Source organism: Phacochoerus africanus, chromosome 16, assembly GCF_016906955.1.
Source record: "Phacochoerus africanus isolate WHEZ1 chromosome 16, ROS_Pafr_v1, whole genome shotgun sequence".
Classification (NCBI taxonomy): domain Eukaryota; kingdom Metazoa; phylum Chordata; class Mammalia; order Artiodactyla; family Suidae; genus Phacochoerus; species Phacochoerus africanus.
In genome coordinates this window covers 42,908,942-42,931,583 of record NC_062559.1, presented here as the reverse complement: position 1 = coordinate 42,931,583, position 22,642 = coordinate 42,908,942, and the positions used below count along the sequence as shown (strand labels likewise).

The 22,642-nt window shown below is 43.9% G+C and overlaps 1 protein-coding gene across 2 annotated transcripts in view; it reads right to left on the bottom strand.

Annotated features, from left to right (window-relative positions):
- SCRN1 (secernin 1) overlaps positions 1 to 21,670 on the bottom strand; it is a 58,967-nt gene extending 37,297 nt beyond the window's left edge. The window contains exon 1 of one of the 2 annotated variants that reach the window (XM_047763577.1): positions 21,477 to 21,670. The gene's annotated coding sequence lies outside the window, so the exon portion shown is untranslated. The remainder of the gene's footprint in view (positions 1 to 21,476) is intronic. The other variant, XM_047763576.1, reaches the window with a different exon arrangement.
- Between the last annotated feature and the right edge of the window lie 972 nt (positions 21,671 to 22,642).

The window sequence follows — 22,642 nt, the reverse complement described above, 5'->3', positions numbered from 1 at the left end:
ATGCCAGGTCCTTAACCCATGAGGCCACCAGGGAACTCCCTCATTTTAAATTTTATTACAATCTTTAAATTTAAGTAGCCACACTTGGGTAGTAGAAATCCTAGCGGCCAGAGCAGCACTGCAACCTCTCAATAAACCCGGAAATGAAGATTTTCACATTGAGGTTTCCAATGACCCCAAAAGAACTTATTCGCAAAGGCCCCTGCTTAGTCTAATGACAAAATTAGCTATATAAACCGCGTTAGCCAAGAGGGGTAGGACACGTCCAGAACACTGAAGAAAAGTATCAGTAGGATGCAGCCGCTAAACTCACCAGGTGAAGTGAGTTTCAGCAAGCCCCTTTCTCCAGAAGCTAAAGGTGATGGCAGCCCTGGAGGACAATTCCGTTTCTCTTGACGTGACGCTCCCATTCCTCACCCTGAAGATGCCACGAGAGTGGCCCTCATCGCTACCTGAAGTCCCTGGTGTACTTGTTCAGTCAACTCCTCTCTTTACTCCTCTGTGACCTCTGATACCGCGCATCTCTTCAAACACCTCCTCTAGGCAGACATCTCACTCCTAGTCCACGAGGGGCAGGTGGCTGCGGGAGAGACTGTTCCAGAGGGCGGACAGGCAGGTTTGAAGGCCCTGTGGCTGGAGGTGGGGGGAGGGGCCATTACGTCAAACAGCCAGTGCAGGAGTTCCCGTCGTGGCTCAGCGGTTAAGGAACCCAACTGGTATCCATGAGGTCTCGGGTTCGATCCCTGGTCTCGCTCCATGGGTTAAGGATCTGAGCTGTGGCATAGGTCGCAGACACGGCTCGGATTCCGCGTCGCTGTGGCTGTGGCCTAGGACAGCGGCTACAGCTCGGATTAGACTCAACCCAGCCTGGGAATCTCCACGTGTTGCAGGTGCAGCCCTGAAAAAGACCAAAAAAAAAAAAAAAAAAAAAGGCCAATGTGGCCAAGCCAGAGAATGAGGAAAGGCTGGAGGGGCAGGTCAACAGGCTGGGCCACACTGGGTCTTGAAGGCCAGGCCATGGCAGGGATTTTAGTGTCTATTCCATAATAAACACTGAAGGCTTTTCAGCCAGGTTTTTGGTAGAAAACAGAGCCAGTGCATACAGACAGGTTTTCAAAGAAGCTGGCTCTGACAGGGAGGAGACAGCACAGGTAATTCCATTTCTGTGTATCTACTCTAAGGAAATGAGCAGGAATATGGACAAGATTTATGCACAAAAGTGTGCATCACAGCGATATGTACACAGGTGAAAAACTGACTGAGGAGTTCCCACTGTGGCACAGTGTGTTAAGGATCTGACTGCAGCGGCTCAGGTCACTGTGGAAGCATGGGTGTGATCCCCAGACTGGCACAGTGGGTTAAAGGCTCCGGTGTTGCCACAGGTGTGGCACTGGTTGCAGCCGCAGCTCAGATTCAATCCCTGGCCCAGGAACTTCCATATGCTGTGGATATAGCCATAAAAAATAAAGAAAAAAAATTTTTAATGAAAAACTGACTGAAATTTAATTGTGCAGCATCAGAAAAATGGCTGAAAATTTATGCCACACATAAATGCTAGAATACTGATTTTATAAATGTACAATAAAAGCATTTAAAAAAAAACAACAAAAAACCCAACTACGCAGATTTTATAAATGTGCAAAACTATTTGTTTTTAAAAAATGGTGAAATACTGTAAAACCGTTAAAAATGTGAAGAATTTTTAATTGCATGGAGAAATGGCATAGGAAGGGGGCTAATCCGAAATAAATTATCTTAACTGTGTAAAAATACGCATAGGAAAACACTAGAAGTGGTAGCCTGACCACTAAATTCTTTGTTTTTTATATGTTCCTTTAGCTTCAATTTTCCTACAAGTATTCATACTTATATAATCACAAAAGAAGATTTTAAAAAAAACAAACCTGGGGATATTACCAATTTAGTCATTTTATTTTAAAGGAAAAAATTTAGCTCTATCTCTATGCCCCAACATCTAAAATTTCAAAACTGACAAATTCTTTTTTGAGTTATAGTTAGGAAAAATGGGGGGGGGGTTGGCCACATCCGTGGCAACGTGGAAGTTCCCAGGCCAGAGATGGAACCTGCGCCACAGTGCGGATGGGACACAGATGGAACCCAAGCCACGGCACTGACAATGCTGGATCCTTAACCTGCTGCACCACAAGAGAACTCGTAGGACAAAATTTTTACTCCGTGTTATTATAGTTATTCTCTGATACTTTATTTTTTTCTTTACAGCCAGCCCAATTCAGCATTATTCAAGGAGTACTCTCATTACCATTATTTACACAAACAGCTGGCAAGCCTCCTACCATTGCCTCCTTACCAGAAAAAGAAAAACCGACCCATCAGAAAGACAATTTTCTGCTGACTCTGAGATGAAATTCTTTTCAAACTGATTCAAGGAAATCTCAGTTTTGTTCCTATTATTTGTCAAATACTGGTTAGCATGCCAGAGAGTCGTGCTAAACAAACACACAAAAATCTGGCAAGTTAACTCATCTACGTACTGTATACAACATGCATTTTGAAATCTGTCTACAGGATTTTTATAACTGTTAAATCATTCACGGATGACACAAGAAACTGACTTTACATTTTTTCTCCTTTTCCTTCTATAATCTCATACAGCATCATGAAATGTTACGTCTTTCCACAAGGAAACGTCAACTAAAATTTAATTAACTCCCGATCACACTTATTAATGCAGAAATTTACTACATAATTTTTTCATCCTTATATTCAGCTTTGGAAAACAGTATAACCATTCGATAACACATTTTCTGTCATAACTAAACTAAAATCAGTGAACAGAGCTTGCTCAGAAATAAAGCCATGATTGATAGCAGGGTTTATTTTATTTATTTATTTTTTTTGACTTGCTTGCTTTGAGGTCCAATTCTGAAGCCATCCTCTGAGCCGTGGGGATCCAGAGGTAGGGATGGGGGTACAGAGTTTTACTCGAGACTTAAAACCGAACCCAAGGAGGTCTAAAGCAGTGTTTTCCAAACTGCACGTTGTGGTCCTTTTGTGGGTGATGAAACCAACTTAGTGGACAAGATCAGCATTTTTTTTAGAAAATATGTGCATCTCACATAGTAAGGGTAAGTGTTGCCACAAAAAACGGTAGGTTCAGAGGTACATACACCAGTGTGTGTATGTACCAGGTTGAGATGGAGCATTTCTCTTACCATGGGTTTCAAGCAAAAATCTTTAAAAGCAACAGGCTTTGCAGGGCAGGTCTACTGAATAGGCTTCTTTGTGGTAAATACCAATTAGGATTCTTGCCAGGTTAGCAATAAACTAACAGTTCTAATTAATGAAACTCTCCAATTTAACCCCCATAGATGATTAAATGAGCAGGCATTTCCTAGGAAGTATTTGTTAAGAATATTTCAAAGTAGATTTATCCGTACTTTATGCTGAGTAGAATAAGCCAGTCACACACACACACACACACACACACACAAATGCAAACACCATATGATTTCACTTATATGAGGTTCCGAGAGTCGCAGAGTCAGCTTTGCAGGATGCACAATTTTCTGGAGATTGGTTGCACAGCCATATGAATATTCTTAACACAACTAAACTGTACACTTGAAAATGGCTAAGGTGGTAAATCTTATGTGTGTTTTATCACAACTAACATATTAAAAAAAAAAATCAAATAGCCACACGTGACTCAAGGCCACAGTACTGAACTGGGCAGCTTCAGATACTGTGCTCTCAGCTGTGGGAAAGGAGCCCTCAGCTCGATTCTAACCATCACGGTCCTTATCAAAGTCCTTTCAGGATGCATGGCTTCCTCTTGGGAATTACAACTCCCGAGTCCCCGGAGCTCAGAGCACAGGAGCCTTGTCTACCAACATCCACCCTCTGCCTGGTGCCAGGAGGCTGGGCCCAGGCTCGCGGGGCTGGAGCGCCGTCCCCCTGTAACTAGGAGACGCTCACAGAATGTCTAGACAAGGAGGGGGAAGCTGCATGGGAAAAGGGGTCTTTGTCCTCAAGTTCGGCGAGTAGTTATTGAAGGGCGTGAAAGTCCCAAGCCAAGAAGGGCTTCTCTTGGCCTGACTGCCAAACTGCCCTGCCCTTTCATCTCGATGGGGCAGCAGTGGCCCCCGTCAGTCACCTTACCCAGTAATAAGAAAGCCTTGCGTCCCCAAGAGGAGGACAACGACTGTCTATATAAGCTCCTGGCTTGATGGCCGTCTTGCATCAAACTGTGATAAAGTGCCTTCACGTGCATAAAGGAATGAAACCCAAATGTCCTCACTTTCGGGCTCCCAGCTCTACTGGGTAAATGTAAAGCTAATGTTCGGAATTATCACCTTCCAGAAAAGCAAGGAATGCATTTTACTATATTACATTATTTATCGATAAATTCCTTCTTTAAACTATTGACATCCCTGCTGAACTGACAACGACAAATGATACTTACTTGCATACTTATTTTTCTGTCCTATATCTGCTATTGAGATAGTAAAGAAGAAATAAGGTGTTCGGGGAAGGAATTCTCTAACTGGAAATGGAGATGTAAATGCCGGCCAGTGAGAGATGCGGAAGTTAGCTCAGGCTCCTCAAGCTCTGCCTAAAGACAGATGCTATTAAGGAGTTCCCGTCGTGGCGCAGTGGTTAACGAATCCGACTAGGAACCATGAGGTTGCGGGTTCGGTCCCTGCCCTTGCTCAGTGGGTTAACCATCCGGCGTTGCCGTGAGCTGTGGTGTAGGTTGCAGACGCGGCTCGGATCCCGTGTTGCTGTGGCTCTGGCATAGGCCGGCGGCTACAGCTCCGATTCAACCCCTAGCCTGGGAACCTCCATATGCCACGGGAGCGGCCCAAAGAAATAGCAAAAAGACAAAAAAAAAAAAAAAGAAAGAAAGATGCTATTAAGTGTTTCGCCAAGAGCTCAAGAGAGCAGAGCACAAAGTGACAGCCAGTGATTTCCAGCTTCTAATATCCGACACCTTGAGTGAGGAAGAAAGATCACACAGGTTATGAAGGAGCAGGCTTTGGGGTCAACCCAGGTTCAAATCTCAGCCCCGTGTCATCTTTCTGTAACAAGGATAAGGACAAGGTGGTGGTGAGGTTTAAATGAGCTGAAACTGCAGGTGCTCAGAAAGCCACCTTGGACACAGAAAGGATACGTCACCATGAGGGTGAGAAAAGGTTCACGATGAAGGCTGTTCCTTTCTGAAGGTCCGATCTGTTCATCCTTCAGAAACTTGGCTTTTTTCTTGCAGTATCTAAACGTTCTTTCACCTTTTGAAGATGTGCTTAATTGTCACTTGATGTCTTTTAAGAGCTGCTTGCTATTCCTTTTCTCTAATTTCAAGGGCAACGCCTACCTCTGACAGTTGACTCGCGTCTTCAGTGCCACTCTGCTGCTGACATACTTCTTTTTTTTTTTTTTTGCTATTTTGTGGGCCGCTCCCGCGGCATATGGAGGTTCCCAGGCTAGGGGTCGAATCGGAGCTGTAGCCACCGGCCTACGCCAGAGCCACAGCAATGCGGGATCCGAGCCGCGTCTGCAACCTACACCACAGCTCACGGCAACGCCGGATGGTTAACCCACTGAGCAAGGGCAGGGACCGAACCCGCAACCTCATGGTTCCTAGTCGGATTCGTTAACCACTGCGCCACGACGGGAACTCCTGCTGACATACTTCTGAGCAGCATGGGGTGGCACAGAGGTGCCAGGCTGCTGCGCATTCGTTTGGTTTGGTCCAGATCATTGGCCTAAATGGTGTTTGTTTGTTTAAATCTGGGAGCTCCAGTCATGGCTCAGCAAAAACGAATCTGACCAGCATCCATGAGGACACAAGTTCAATCCCTGGCCTCGCTCAGTGGGTTAAGGATCTAGCATTGCTGTGAGCTGTGGTGTAGGTCGCAGGCGCACCTTGGACCCCACATTGCTTTGGCTGTCAAGTAGGCCAGCAGCTATAGCTCTGATTCAACCCTTAGCCTGGGAACCTCCATGTGCTGCAGGTGCATCCCTAAAAAGAAAAATACAAAAAATTAAATTACATTAAATTAAAAATAAAACAAATCTGAATTAACAGTTTTGAATCTAGAGACTTTCTACAGAAAGTCAGACACTTAGGGTCTCTTGAAAACTCAAAAGATCCAGCAACACGGGGTTCACATTCCTGCAAGATGACAGGACTAGAGCCAAGAAGGGGCTCTGGCCACAGTCCCCTCCACTTCCTGATACTGAGGCCAGGGGAAGTGCCACCCATCATCACCCACGGGCTATTGCTTTTTTGTTCTTTTTCCAGTGTCAGCTCAACTGTCCTCATTTACAAGGTCTGCTCAGCCCAAAGTCCCATGTGTTTAGGGCCAAGAGGAAGACATGCTTCAGAGACAAAGAGACTCTTGTTCACAGTCCGACTCCACACACTAACCATGAGAAACAGGCAGGTTCTGAACTCTCTCAGGCAGAGAGAGCTTCCGCCTGTGAAAATGGGACTGATCCTCCACACACAATATAGCACCGTGTTCATCTGAGAGCCTATGGAAAGCACCCAGTCCTGTGGCTGTATACAGTGGATGCTCAATAGATGTTCACTTTCCTCCCTCCTACGACTCACTGGTGATGGGCTTGCCACCTTTGCACCAAACCCTACTATGCTCTTCAGCCTCTCAACCAGCGGTTTACACCTGGCTCATCAGACACACTCACGTTCCAACCTGAAACTAAAAAGAGGCTTAAAGGATCAGACTGGAATGAGGGAGCTGCTGGTTTTGTGTGTGTGTGTGTGTGTGTGTGTGTGTGTGTGTGTGTGTGTGTGTGTGTGTGTGTGTGTTTGATGGAGCTTCTGGACTGAACCATCAGTTTACAGAGAATACAAAGGACACCATGGGATGCAGTCGGCAAAATCCAGACCATAAGACACTCTCTAGGGCAAACCTGATTTCTTCGACAAAAATTGCAAGAAAAAAAAAGATGAAGAGACGAAGTTACTTAAGACATATATCAACCAACTGCAATGAATGGAACTGATCTGGGTCCTGATTTAAATAAACTGTTCAAAAATTTTATAAGACAGTTGGGGGAATGTGAACACTGGATATTTGATGGTATTAAGAAATATTGTTAATTTCTTAGATATAATGATACAGTTGGTATGTCTGAAAAAAAAAGAGCCCATATTTTTAGAGATATATACTGAAGTATTTCCATGTGAAATGATATAATGAAAGTAATCCAGGGTGAGGAGAAAGGGTGGGAAATTCAGATGAGACAAGATTATCTACCTAATGAAAATGACTGAAGCTGAGTGATAGCAGTGATAGGTATACCATTCTCTTCTGTATATGCCTGAAATTTTCCATAACAAATACGTTTTAAAAAATAATACATAAAATGTTTAGGGAGTTCCTGTCATGATGCAGCGGAAATGAATCTGACTAGGAACCGTGAGGTTGTGGGTACGATCCCTGGCCTCCCTCAGTGGGTTAAGGATCCAGTGTTGCTGTGAGCTGTGGTGTAGGTTGCAGACAAGGCTCGGATCCCGAGTTGCTGTGGCTGTGGTATAAGCCAGCAGCTGTAGCTCTGATTTGACCCCTAGCCTGGGAACCTCCATATGCCATGGGGGTAGCCCTAAAAAAAAAAAAGAAAAGAAAAAAATTGTTTAAAATTCTTTATTTTTTTTTTTTCTAAGGCTGCACCTGCGGCATATGGAAGTTCCCAGGCTAGGGGTCGAATCAAAGCTTCAGCTGCAGGCCTACACCACAGCCACAGCAACACCAGATCCAAGCCACATCTGTGACCTACGCCAAAGCTTGCAACAACACTGGATCCTTAACCTACTGAGCGAGGCCAGGGATCGGCCCCTCATCCTCACAGACACTAATTCAGGTTCTTAACCCATTGAGCCACAAGGGAAACTCCTTAAAATTATTTTAAGGTTATTAGGACTGATCCAATACAGGGAATTTCTTCTTGGAGTTACAACTTGTGAGTGACTTATCTGAGGGCTCAGGTTCCTCTTAGAGGAAGGATTTGGGGGGGCAGGGAGTGTGGGGAGAGATTTCAGTGTGGCTTAGTATGTTAGTGCACTTGGGGGAAGAGGTGAGCCCCTGGCTCCCTGCTGCATCTCTTTCCCTCAAGCTGTTGAACACCTGTCTCTGCTCATTAGACTGTGAGCTTCGGAAGGGCAAAGACACTGATGTAAATCTTTATTTCCCTGGCACCCTGAACACAGACTGGCACATAATAAGACTGAGACAACTGCTTGTTGAGCAAATGAAGGGGACGTGGGTACCTATGTTTCCTCTTCAATAATGGAAAAAGAGTAGGTAAATCTGATTCTTACAAGGTGCCCCTAAGCTGGGCTTCAACCTGTGGGATTCACATTTGACCACATGTCAAAATGGTCTGAGGAACGGATTTCTAGAGGCCCCTTCCTTGCAGATTCTGACTCAGGGTGTCTGAGCTGAGATCACAGGAAGGGTATTTTTAGCAAATGGCCAGGTTATTCTGAAACAGTCAGTTCAGCTTGGTGGGGAATATCCACTGTTACAGGTTATTTAACCACTTGGCTTCTCAAAAGTAGTATTCATTTTTTCTCTACCTGGACTTCTTTTTTTTTTGGATTGTGGAAACTTCCAATACATGCATCCAAGAGAAGAGTAGAATAAATCTCCTAAAGCTTCAGCCAGCTTCAAGGGCCATCAACTTTCTGCTATCTTGCTTCTCAAATTTATTTTGAAGGAAACCATTTGATTTTAATTGATTGTTGCTGAACTCAGCAACAGCATTGGCTGTGATACTCTCTGGCTCCGAGACGAAGGTGGGTGAAACCCATCCCTGGTTAATTTGAGCGCAGTATGACAACGACGTAGGAGGCTGTGTTTTCTCAGTCTTTGGCTTTAAAATTGGGAAATCAGACTACATGATAATCAGGAAGATTTGGATTGTTCGTTCTTATTTAAATGTTTCACATTTTTCATTACTTTCAAGAAATAAAGTCTCATGTAAATCTTTTAAAAATGCCTTTTAAAAAAGTGTTTTTCATTCAACACGGATCCTAGGTAAATCCTTTGGTGATGACCATGACTCCTCTGCCTTCAAGAGAAAGTGAGAATTTAAGCCAAAAAAAAAAAAAGAAGAGCTAGATATCATTTCAAGTAGCTGATTATTTTGAAATCAGTAGGACCTGCTAAGATTGACACTTTGGATGCGTTTTTCTTAATGACTGAAATGATCACAGACTGAATTCCGAAAGATACTGCAATTTAGGTGATCAGCAAGAGGAAATCAAAAGAGTGTCTATTTCAAGTGCGCAAAACCAAAATTCCAGGTATTTAATGACTATTCAACTTCACCATAACCCTTGAGAATTTAATGGACCACTGCTGGTGCATCCCCCTTTGCCAAAATACAGCCACTGAGATGATCATAAGAATCAAAAAACAAAACAAAACAAATTTATGATACGTAATATGCTATCTACGCATATCATGGAAAGCTGGGAAATATACGTAAACACACAGGAACAAGGTGGTGAAACGAAAAGAGGTCACACAAATTATACATGGTGTCATTCAAATGATGTATACTATATAAACAGATAATACAAAAAGATCACAAGGAAGTGCAATAAAAATTTTAAGAGCAACAGAATTCCTGGGCTTTAGAATCCCAAACAATTTCTTAACCTCTCTCTCTCTCTTTCTCTCTCTCTATATATATGTACTTTCAAATATCCCATATGAAAATACAGAATTTGTAATGAAAATATTTTTTTAAAAAAGAAAATGAAGAGATGCAATCAAAATAAGCTATTATCCCAACTCACTGCAGCTAATATATGGCTTTGCAATAAGGCAGAGACTCAGATTGAAGAGAACCCCACAGCTCAGCTGTGGCAATGAATTCATTTTATCTTTTGGCCACATCTGATTTTCCCTCATTTTCAACATACAGTGACAATGAGAAATATGAATAAAGCAAAATTAAGTCTAACTTAATGAATGATTCATGCGACAGCCTAACGACTAGGGAAATGCAGTTTTCTATAGTCAAATGCACTGCTGTGCTTCTAAATCTATATTCACAGGATTAAACTAGGAGGTAGCTGGTCACTCTACAAAAGCATTCTTCAAATCACTCCATTATTCCTCTATAATGCAAGATATTCTAATGTTTCCCAACTTTTAAACACCACACAATTTTCATAGGCAGTCCACATAACAGTGACTGCAGTTGGCTGGGAAAATATATAATGAACATATTTTATGAATTTAGTAACACTTTCAGTGCCTTTCTATGCACTAACTGGCAACAGAATACTTCTACATCTGAAAAATAATGATGAAGATATATGTGGCTCATTATTCTGTGTCCACTGAATGTTGGGACATATGTAAATTCAAGGACTACCTTCGAAAACTCCACTACACCCAGTGACCTGTCCATCACCTTGATGCACTTAAAATATGTTACCACTTAAAAGAAAACTCAACCTGCATAAGCATCACTTTTGCGAGAGCTCTTTCAGGAATTTTAGAATGACGGAAAGAGAAGGGTTAGTTGAATGGCATCCATTTTTCATGGATACAATTTTTTTAATGCCAGAAGGAGTAGATAAAAGCACAAGCAAGAAGCTCCCTAATGGCTCAGTGGGTTAAGGATCCTGCATTGACACGGCTGTGGCTTGGGTCACTGATGTGGCATGGGTTCTATCCCTGGCCCAGAGACTTCTCCATGCCACGGGTGTGGCCAAAAGAAATATGAAAGCACAGGAGTTCCCGTCGTGGTGCAGTGGTTGACGAATCCGACTAGGAACCATGAGGTTGCGGGTTCGGTCCCTGCCCTTGCTCAGTGGGTTGACGATCCGGCGTTGCCGTGAGCTGTGGTGTAGGTTGCAGACAAGGCTCGGATCCCGCATTGCTGTGGCTCTGGCGTAGGCCGGTGGCTACAGCTCCGATTCAACCCCTAGCCTGGGAACCTCTATATGCCGCGGGAGCGGCCCAAAAAATAGCAAAAAAAAAAAAAAAATATGAAAGCACAAGCAGAGTTCATTCTTCATTCAAGCTACCCAAATGAGAAAAATATAGTCAGATCAAGTTCATTGTAAGGAAGATGTTTTCCAATACATGGCAGCTTGGAAGACGATTTTCCATCTTTTATAGTAATATAAAGGGAGTTCCCTTGTGGCGCATCAGGTTAAAGATAGGGCATTGTCGTTGCAGTGGCTTGAGCCACTGCTGGGGCATGGGTTCGATCCCTGGTCTAGGAAGTTTCATGTGCTGCGGGCGTAGCCAAAAACAAAAACAAAAGAGAGAAAGAAAATGACTTGCCCCACATTAATAATATACATCAAACTTGTGCAGTCAGGATACTCCCACCAAGAGGTTACATTGTGGCTTTCTAAGAAAAAGTCAGATAGGGAGTTTCCATTGTGGCTCAGCAGGTTAAAAACCCAACTAGTATCCATGAGAATTTGTGTTCAATCCCTGGCCTCACTCAGCGGGTTAAGGATCTGGTGTTGCATGAACTGTGGTGTAGGTCGTAGATGTAGCTCAGATCTGGCACTGCCATGGCTGGAGCGTAGGCTGTGGCGTAGGCCAGCAACTCCAGCTCCAATGTGACCCCGAGCCTGGGAACTTCCATGTGCCATAGGTTCGGCCCTAAAAAAGCAAAAAAAAAAAGAAAAAACAAAAAACAAAACAAAAAAAAAACCAAAAAACAAAAACAGAGAAAAAAACGTTTAAAAAAAGAGAGTCAGACAGATCTTGATTCCGAGTACAGCGCTTCCACATACTAAAATCTTTATCTATAAAATGTGGCCATGATGTCTGTCATGTACTGTTACGAGGATTAAATGAGATAATATACGCAGAGTATCTAGAATACAGAAACATTCAAGAAAGGTTTGTTCTTAAAGGTTAGGGTTACCTTGCTCTTAAAGGTTAGGATTCTGGGGAAGTAATGACTATGGAGACAGAGGAAGAAGAATGTGTTTGAACTAGGCAGGTATGGAGTTCTCATCGTGGCACAGTGGAAACAAATCCGATTAGGAACCATGAGGTTGTGGGTTCGATCCCTGGCCTTGCTCAGTGGGTTAAGGATCCGGTGTTGCTGTCAGCTGTGGTGTGGGTCGCAGACATGACTTGGATCTGGCATGGCTGTGACTGTGGTGTAGGCTGGCAGCTATAGCTCCAGTTAGACCCCTAGCCTGGGAACCTCCCTGTGCTGCAGGTGCGGCCCTAAAAAGACAAAAGACAAAAAAAAAAAAAAGGCAGGTATGTGATTAGCTGCCAAAAGCATGCCCTGTGGGAAAGATCTGCAAGCTATTGAGCCAGCCACCTGTAGGGTTCTTTCATTTCCTTCTGTTCTCATTTCTTACATTGCTGCCATTGTGTCCACCACTTTGGCAAGGCTGCTTTGAATGATGACCTTCCTATTCCCACCATCTGTTTTCCTCTTTCATGTAAATAATGCGTTGTCTATTCTGATCTTTTCCCATTAACATGAGATGCGTACCTGTTAACTCTGCAAACTGGGATTTTAAAAAATTGTCCCAATCACCTCTTAAAATGGTGGTTTACACTCTGCCACCATCCTAACTCAGCTAAACATTCATCTCCTACAGAAGAAGTTTAACTCTTGCTAGAATGAAACCAGAGGGTTACTTTATGTCTAGCAAAATGGACTGAATAACTACTTTGTAAATGTCCATTAACGCTAGCGATGTTTACTGTGTTTTTACCATTAGGAAATTTATCAAAAAGGACCCTATATACATATGTATGAATACATTAGTGTGTGTATGTAAATACATATATATATCTGTGTTTACAAATACTGATGCAAATATAAGTCTATATGATAGGTAGGAAGGAAGGAAGAAAAAAAAGACCTGGATGGATTAAAATCTAATGCAGAGTCAGAAGTGGGACCAAGGGTGGGTGGGCTGTTGAGACAGAAACTGCACATTTTATCTAGTTATGTCATTTTAAATTTCCTTATTGCAAGCTCATATTACTTTATTGGATTTTTAATTATTTTTAAAAATCTGATTACTTTAGTGCTTAAGAAAGGACATTTTAAGACATTTAATTCCTTCAGGTCACTAAGGCACTGCTAAATGCAATTTTACAATACACTACGGTTTTACTTGGAGAGGGAGAAAAAGATATTCAGAAGCGCCTTTAATCACTACATCATTTTAACTAGGATTTTTAAGAAGTATATTAATTACTATATGTATTTTTTGGTCTCTTTCGCTTTTTAGGGCTGCACCTGAAGCACACGGAGGTTCCCAGGCTAGGGGTCGATTCGGAGCTGCAGCTGCTGGCCTACACTACAGCCACAGCAACCCCAGAGTCGAGCCACGTCTGCAACCTGTACCACAGCTCATGGCAATGCTGGATCCTTAACCCACTGAGCAAGGCCAAGGATGCAATCCAAATCCTCATGGATACCAGTTGGATTCATTACCACTGAGCCACAATGGGAACTCCCACTAATATGTATTTTGAGCCCTAACCACCTACAAGCACTGTGTGTAACCTGAGAGAAAATGAAGCTAATAAGATCTTCTCAAGGTCTTTATCATCTAGAAGAACAGGTGCACATGTACACAACCAAGAGAGGAAGGCAGTGACCCCACTTAAAACAATGATCAGAAATGCTTATGGGAGATTCAAGAACTGGGTCACCATGCTGTAGAGTAGGGAAAAACATAATGTATTGGGGAAATAAATAAAAATAAAAATGAAAAAATGCAAAAAAGAACACTGAGTGCACCTTAGCAGAGTAGATTAAGCTCTGGGAGATTTAGGTTAAATACATAACCATTAAGAACAGAAGGAAAAGGGAACACTAACCATCCCAACCTCCTCCTCTCTGCCTCAGCTGAGGCTCAAGCTGGGAAGCCCCCAACTCCCTCCCTCCAAGTCACCCACACAGTTTAGCCCATCACCATCGCAGACTGGGGTGGAGGCCCTGAGGATGCTGGGAACTGCTGGTGGAGAGAGGACAGGTGGGTGTGATGGACACATATATCACTTGCTGCCTTCTTGGATCTCAGGTGGCTCACCAGTCCCAAAGGAAATGAGAGCAGGTGGTCTTAGCCCTGCCTTCCACAGACAAGGACTTTGTAAACATCCCTGAAAGATACCGAGAACAATGGACCACATAAGGCGCAGACTGGGGGCAGGTCTGAGAGTGAGGGTCGAAGAGGCACACCGAAGGATGGAAAAGGACATGCTTTTCACCAGGTACAGGGCAGGTACAAAGTGCTGGAGGATTGTGGCCCAGCTGCCTTAAAGCTGAAGCAAGCACAGCCCCCAACATCTCTTTTTTACATTTCTTGGTTCTTCCTTTCACTGGTTTCCCAGGCCGAGGTGAACTTTTTAAAACATTAGCAAATTGTTTCCAGAGTCCCTGAGGACTGGACTGGAATTATACTACTGGCTTTATAGAGTCATTTGACAGGGGTAATTAAAATAATCAAAATTACAAAATTTTACACTTTGTTAGAATATTAAGCACTCACGACACGTTTAAACACATGCTAACGACAGGTATAACTATCTATACACTATGCACAAATAACAAAATAATCCTCACAATAACTACATCACAAAGGCATTATTATTCCCACTTTAAAGATGATAAGATTGAGGCTAAGAGTAGTTCAGTCTTGCCCAAAGTCATACAACAAGAACGTAGTGGAATCCACTCCCCAGACTCCAAAATGCTCTCAACTACAAGGCTCCCCTGACTCCATCTTCCCAATCAAAGACTAGAAGCATCTCTTTGTTGGCATGAGCTTTTTTTAAGTCCCTTATTGGTGTTCTGTAGTTTTATTAGGGGTTATGCCCATTTTCTGATAAGATTACTCTGGAGAGATGTGCAAATCCTCCATGGAGAAACCTATAAGACTTTACGGGGACGCTGGAGAAGATTTAAAGAGCAGAGAGATACTCCTTTTCTTTGCTCAGAAGATCCAGTGCTACAGAGGGGCATCGGTCTTTTCTACATTAATTCATGGGGTGACTAGACAGCAATCGATTTTGGACATAACCTGACAAAAACAATCCTGAGGTTCATCTCAAAAGGATACGTGGAATTCGCCAAGAAGTTTCAGAAATGAAAACTAATGAGCAAAGACTAGCCTTGCATGGTATTAAACCATATCATAAAGTTTCAATAATTAAAACAGTTCAATAATGACACCAAAACAGACAGATTAACACAGTAGAGGCTCCTGAAATACACCCATATAACATAGGAAATTAGTATATGATGAAGACTGGATGTGAAACCGAGGTGAAAAAGATGTATTAAATAATAAATAGTGTTGGGATAACTGAGTACTTGAGATAGGGAAAGAAGGAGAGATATCTACCCAGATCAAATCACTCTTAATCCTCCCAAAATATTATTACCCCAAAATGTAAATGTTTAGGTCATGTATACTGGTAACACCAGAGGAAGTCTGGACTTACCGTTGTCCCCGTATATACGAGTGAGAAGTAAAATTTACCTCGATGTGTAGTGTAATAAAGTGACGTGAATTGCAAGAATCCTTTGTGTTTTTTAATATGCCATATCTCAACCCACAGAAACCACCTAGCAAAATTGGTGGCCGGCTCTCGTTCATCCTGTTTTTCCAAGGAGATGGATAAGTGTGACTTAACTCAAGGTCACACCCGTAATTCAACCTAGAACAGGAACTAGAAACAAGAACTAGAACCAAAGCCCCCTGACTTGCAGCCTGGGAACCTCTCTCTGTATGAGAGGCATTCATCTCCTTCTGATGTGGTTGGCATGTTCATTGAAACCTGACAGATCAGAATATGGAAGTCACTTTCCAGTGTGCTGCGCAGTCATGTCCACTCTGCCCTCTCACCACCCTGGTTACTGATCCACCGCCGTAACCCCTGCCAACCCCGATTCCATTGACTCCAAATCCTAAGTCAGCCCACACTCTGCTTTTTCTGCTTCATAAAGTCTGACACGGCAGCAGTCCCAGCCCACAGCACACTCACCTTCTCCATCTACAAAGTATCCCTGAGCACGGCTCCTCGCAGCCCTTCTCCACTCAACCCTCCCCGTCCAGTGTCTGCTCAAACGCTCTCCTTCTGCATCCAGTTCTATGACCAGCATCACACACCTCAACCAACCTCCACTTTTGGTCAGCAACCTAGACCAACACAGTCCCAAAGAAATATGCTGGAAGCTGGATGCAAATCCCATACGTAACTATGTTTTCCAGGAGCTGCATCTAAAGAAGTGAAGGGAAATGGGTGAAATCGTTTTAAATAACATATTTTGTTTAAACCCCAATATATCCAGAGTATTAATTCAATATTCAGGCATACCTCATCTCATCATGCTTTGCGTTTACTGCGCTTCAGAGATAACTGTGTTTTTTACAAACTGAAGATCTGTGGCAAAGCCTAAGGGGAGCAAGACTACGGGTGCCATTTCCCCAACGGCAATTAATTGCTCACTCCCTGCCTGTGTCACATTTTGGTAATTCTCACAATATTCCAAGGTGAAAATTAGTAACAAATATAATAAAAATAATGTTAAAATAAAAAATAAATAAAACGACCACCAGTGATCTTTGATGTTACTATGGAGAAGATTATAACTTGCTGAAGGCTCAGATGATGGTTAGCATTTTAGCAATATGATTTTTTCTTTTTTTAATATTTTTTTAATAATGTAGAGTTGATGTACAATATTGTCTAATTTCTGCTGTACAGCAAAGTGACACACAATTCCTTTTTTAGATATCATTTTCCATCATTGTCTGTCCTAAGAGATTGGATATCATTCCCTGTGCTACAGAGTAGGATGTCATTACTTATCCATTCTAAATGCAATAGTTTGCATCTACTAACCTCAAACTCCCAGTCCATCCCACTCCCTTCTCTCTTCCTCTTGGCAACCACAGTCTGTTCTTTACGTCTGTGAGTCTGTTTCTGCTCTGTAGATAGGTTCACTTGTGCCATATTTTAGATTCCACATATAAGTGATATCATATGGTATTTGTCCTTCTCTTTCTGGTTTACTTCACTCAGTATGAGACTCTCTAATTGCATCCATGTTGCTATAGATGGCATCATTTTGTTTTTAGGGCTGAGTAGTATTCCATTGTATACATGTACCACATCTTCTCAATCCATTCATTTGTCAATGGACATTTAGGTTGTTTCCATGTAATAAAGTGTTTTTAAATTAAGGTATAAAATTGTTTTAGATATACTGCTATTACACACTTAATAGACTACACTATAAATATAAGTTTTAGATACCTGGGAAACAAAAAAATTCTTTATTTTGATATTTGCTTTATTGCAGTGGTCTGAAACTCAACTCTCAATATCTTCCAGGTATGCCTGCATAATCAACATAAGAATTATTAATGAACTGTATCTATTCAGTGAAATTCTGCCATTTGCAACAGCATGGATAAACCTAGAGGGTATTATGTTTAGTGAAATAAGGCAAAGAAAGACAAATACTTTATGTTATCGTTTATATGAGATCTAAAAAATAAAACAAACAGATAAATATAACAAAACAGAAAGAGACTCACAGATATAGAGAACAGACTAGTGGTTACATTGTACCACACACTCCGTAATTTAAAGTGGAGAATAATCTATAAAAATACTATGTTGTACACTGAAACTAATAATAACATTGTAAATCAACTATACTTCAATAACAATAAATAAACTAATGAAATATTTAAAATTCCCTTTTCATATACATTTTTGAAATATGGGAACTCCCACTGTGGCTCAGGAAGTTAAGGACCCAACAATGTCTCTGTGAAGATATGGGTTCAATCCCTGGGTTAAGGATCCGGCATTGCCACATGCTGCACTGTAGGCTGAAGATGCAGCTTGGATCCAGTGTTGCTGTGGCTGTAGCACAGGCTACAGCTGCAGCTTTGATTTGACCCCTGGCCCAGGAACTTCCATTATACCAGAGGTGCAAGCATAAAAAGAAAAAAAAAATTTTTTTTGAAATCTGGTGTGTATTTTACATTTACAACACATCGAAACCCAGACTAGCCACATTTCAAGTGCACACAGGGCTGGGGGCTAGTGGCTGCTGGATTGGACAGCACACCCTAGGCTCTTACTCCAATGAACATGCTCACAAACTTCCAGAATGACTGACGGGTGCTGGATAAAAGGATTATAGGTGATTTTTTAAAAAATAACTTTGGCTTTTTTTTTTTTTTTGTCTTTTTGCCATTTCTTGGGCTGCTCCCATGGCATATGGAGGTTCCCAGGCCAGGGGTCGAATCGGAGCTATAGCCTCGGGCCTCCGCCAGAGCCACAGCACTGTGGGATCCAAGCCGAGTCTGCGACCTACACCACAGCTCACGGCAATGCCGGATCCTTAACCCACTGAGCAAGGCCAGGGATCGAACCTGCAACCTCATGGTTCTTAGTCGGATTCGTTAACCACTGTGCTATGACGGGAACTCCTAACTTTGGCTTTTTTGTATTTTGTATTGTTCTCTGACAAATACAGACTGCATGTGTTAATGTATTTTTTAAACCTGTGATTTCAAATAACTTTGGCTTATCAGGAGACTGTCAATGAAGGAATCTTCACATTCATGCTCTAATGTGAGTCACTTTTTAATGGCACACGTGGCATCAGCATCTGTCTTCACTTCAACACATCTGTCTATCCACACTGAGGTCCTATCTGTTTTCACCATCAGAAATTATTCTCCCTGTTCCCTGCAGCCCACCCACCTTCTCCTTTTACAGATCACTGGGTTGAAGGTACAGAAGGTTCAGAAGAAATACTTTCCAAACCCTTACCACCTCTGCACAAATACCAACCCAGGCACAATTTCTAGTTCTACTTTAGTAGAACTAGGGTCAGTGGTATGACTCCGAGAGCTCAAATTCAAATTCTAGAAAAAGTCTCTGTCTTCAGTGCTGCTGCAAAGATATTTTAAAATAGGTTTGTTATTGACTGTCACTTAAAGTTAGATATATTTAAAAGCTATTAGAGGATCCACCTTGGTTTCTTTGAGAGCAAGACAAGCAGCTAATTTTTAAATCAAAGAATGCCCTTCTCACTGGGACTTTGACATAAAACATACAAAACATAAAATTATGTTTTTGGTGCTTAAATATAGAAGCAGTTTAGTCCCTGGAAAATGGGAACAGGAGGTGGACACAGCTTAAGAGGTTAAATGGGCTTAAGTTGGGAAACTAAAGTGTAGGCACTTACTTTAAATACCTACAGCTTTTAAAATTCATGTTACAGTTGGTTTTCATGAAGTGTTTGCCATGCTAACAATGACAGGTTTGCCCCTTTCTCCCAGGCTTTGAAAAGTGGCACGTGGAACCCTAAAATGGGGAATTAGGAGACCTGAGTATCAGATCCCACTGCCAGCTGCTAACCAGCTATATGACCTTGGGCACAGTCCATTCCCCCTGCAAGATTCAGCCCCTCTGGGTGTAAAGAGGAGGCTGACAGCAAGGGCTTTCTCAGGCTGCTTCCAGCTCACTGTTCCTGACCTTTGCACTAATCTTCCTCTATCCCATTATCCCTGAAACACTTGCCTCCTCGTGCATCTCGTCCTAGCTAAATGAGAAGATGGCTGGCAGCACAACAGTGAAACGGGAAAGCAAGCTTTAAAAAAAAAAATTAAAAAAAAATCCTAAAATGAGTCACCTTTCAAGAATTTGCCATCCTTTGGGGCCTTAGTGCTTGCTCATAATGTTAAATCCGTTTTTCCAATGAAACTTGCTCTAAGAACCTGGTATTTCTTACGTGTACTGATCTTGGATAATGTTTATACTAAACATCTCTTCTAAGAGCCACTTGTAGGTACAAAACAGCACTAAGTTATCAAACAGGTATCAGTAGCCACACAAATTGACTTTAGTGGAGCCTGGAGAAAAATCAGACCAAAATCACAGAGTTTTAATCAGGTGTTTGCACCAGCTTTTAGTAATTTAAAGAAGATAATTACAGCTTCTCCAACTTCCCACTTAACCTCCCCAGAACCCTGCAGCGCCCTAAAATCTAGCCCACTACAAGAATCACTCCCTACCCCACTAGGGCTGGCTGCAGTGATAACCAGGAGAGCCTTTCCTTCCGCGGATTCCCTCAGCAAGGCTTAAGCCAGGGGGCAGCTGCTGTTAGCTGTGGTCTGTGCTGCGTTCGCCTGGCCTGATCGTTCATGCTGCCATTTTGAATTAACATAGGTTTGCTCTACAACTGATGCATCTTCTAGTTAGGCTTGGAACACAGTAGGCACACCACACACACAAACACACACTCCATCTGGAAGCTGGACATAAGCGTAATTCAAGAAGACACTTGCAAACCAGAATTAAACAGCAAATCTAGAAAGACTATATTATTTTACAGAACCCTTCCAAGACAGTTTCGAGTTCCAGCAAATGACTGCTTCCTTATCTGCATTTGAGTTTAATGGATATTTTTAACCCCTAACTTAGTTCTCTTAGATTCTCTGAAGTTCGAACATCCCTCCCGCTTTGCAGATCCCACCCGTCTCAGACCTCAAGAGTGATGTCGCCTAATAATCCGCGCCCAGAAAGACAAGCGAACGGAGGATGCAAAGACACACTGAAGTGGATAATCGTCTCAGAAATACGTGTGCTTTTTACGCCTAAGTGCCCGGGCGCCACCGCCTTAACTTGCCCTGACCTCCCCCACCCCCAAGACCAGCCCGGGTGTGGCTTGCGGGGGGAGGGGAGGGGGTTGTGTCAAGTCCCGCGGCCCGCGTAGACTTCAGCCACAGAACGCGCGTTTGCCCTTATGGGGAGGGTGGTCTTCCGGGCACGATTCGGCGGCGACTCCGGACCGGGTGGACAAGGGGGTCAGGGCCAGGCCAAGGGCAGCGGGCCCTCCAGGCAGCCATGTTCTCGAGAGCCCGCCGGCGCGGCAGGTGCGTTACCTCCCTGGAAAGTGCCAGGCCCGCCCCGCCACCAGCAATGCGCCGGAGACAGCCGCGGACCCTCGAGCGGCCTGGAGGTGGTGGGGGCCGGGGGGCCGCACAGGGCACGCACCCCTGCGGGCCAGCAACTTGGGTATCAGGAAGCCAAAACACAGAGCGGCCTGGGAGGTGAGGAGAGTTAAAGAGAGGTGGGGGGGGGGGAGGATGGGTTGGGATGCGAAGACCGAAGACAGGTTCCAACCAGGCTGCAGTGCCTGCGCCCCTGGGTGGGGTGTCCCTCTCCTACGTCCCTGCAGCCTGTATCCCCAGTCACCCCCAACCCCGGGCTGAGGTCCCCTCTCCGCGATCCCCTAGAGACCCCAGCCAGCCCGGGGCCGCGTCCGTGGGATACGGCCCCAGTAGTGCTGCCCGCCAGTTTGGAGAGACAGAGCGAGGCGACGAGGCACTGGGGACGGCGATGGCGGAGAGGGTGAAACCCGCGGAGGGAAGCGGCTGCAGACTCCCTGCACTCGCAGTGGTGCTGGTCACGGCTCACCTGCGGGGCGGCGGGCTCCGTACTCGGCTCGGCGGTGCTGATGCTGCGGCCGGAGAGGGTGCGGGTGCTGCCTCGGCTGCGATTACTGTGGCGACATCGGGGGCTGTAGCTGCAGTGGCGGAGGCGGCTGTCGGGCGCTTCCCCCTCCCCAGACTCCCGGCGCTCGGGCCCGCCGCCCCCAGCGAACAGCTGGCCGGGCTCACGTGATCGAGGGACCCACCCCCACCCCCCGCCGCCTCCCCCCACCCCGGCCGGAGGCCGCGCTGCACCCGCGCGCTGCCTGCTAGCGTAGGCGCCTGGGAGCAGAAGGGGTGCCAGGGAGGGCGAATCTCGCCGCGGAAAGCGGCTCCTCTTTGCGCAATTTTTATTTCTTTTGGTCCCTGCTGGGATCGCGGCTGTCTCGAAAGGGAGAACTCGGGCTTTAAGGAGCCAGGCCCCACTGTCTCCCGCGTCTCTCCCGGACTCAGCAGTTTTGGTGGCTGCCCGCGGGCCTCGATGCCTAAGCACGATTTCCCCGCGGAGAAACGTGTCCCGTACTTTGTTGACTGATGTGTCCAAGCCGACTCCCTTCCTAGGTTTGAAAATGCGGTTCTGCGCCTGTGCCCAGTACTTGGACACTAAAGCCTAAAGAGGTTAAGCAACTCGCCCAAGGTCACAGAGCAGATAGCAAAGTCAAGATTCCACACCTGGGTTAATAAATCCACAAACAGGTGACAGGTGTGTTGATACTGATGTCAAGGCCATTGGTCAGGACGTGACCATCCGTCTGTTGGCAGAACACAGACTCTATCTTTTCATAATCAGAAAAGACCATCTCAAAGGATGTGAAGAGAGAGCTCACAGGAAAACAAATGCAATACTACAGGTACATGAAAAAATTTCAAGCTCACTTAACTGCAAATCAAATCGTATACAAAGTTAGCATTTTCCACCTGTCAGATTAGCAAAAATCAAAAAGTTTCATAACCTCCATAGAGGACAACGTGACAAAATCTACTAAAATAACGTACAAATATAGTCTTATCTAAAGATTTTGTTTCTGAAATTTATCCTGCAGATATACCAACATAAGTAGGAAATACATCGAGTAAAGGTCATCCCTTGCGACATCATTTGTGCTAGCAAATATTAGAAGCATATGTCCATCAATAGAGAACCGTTCAAAT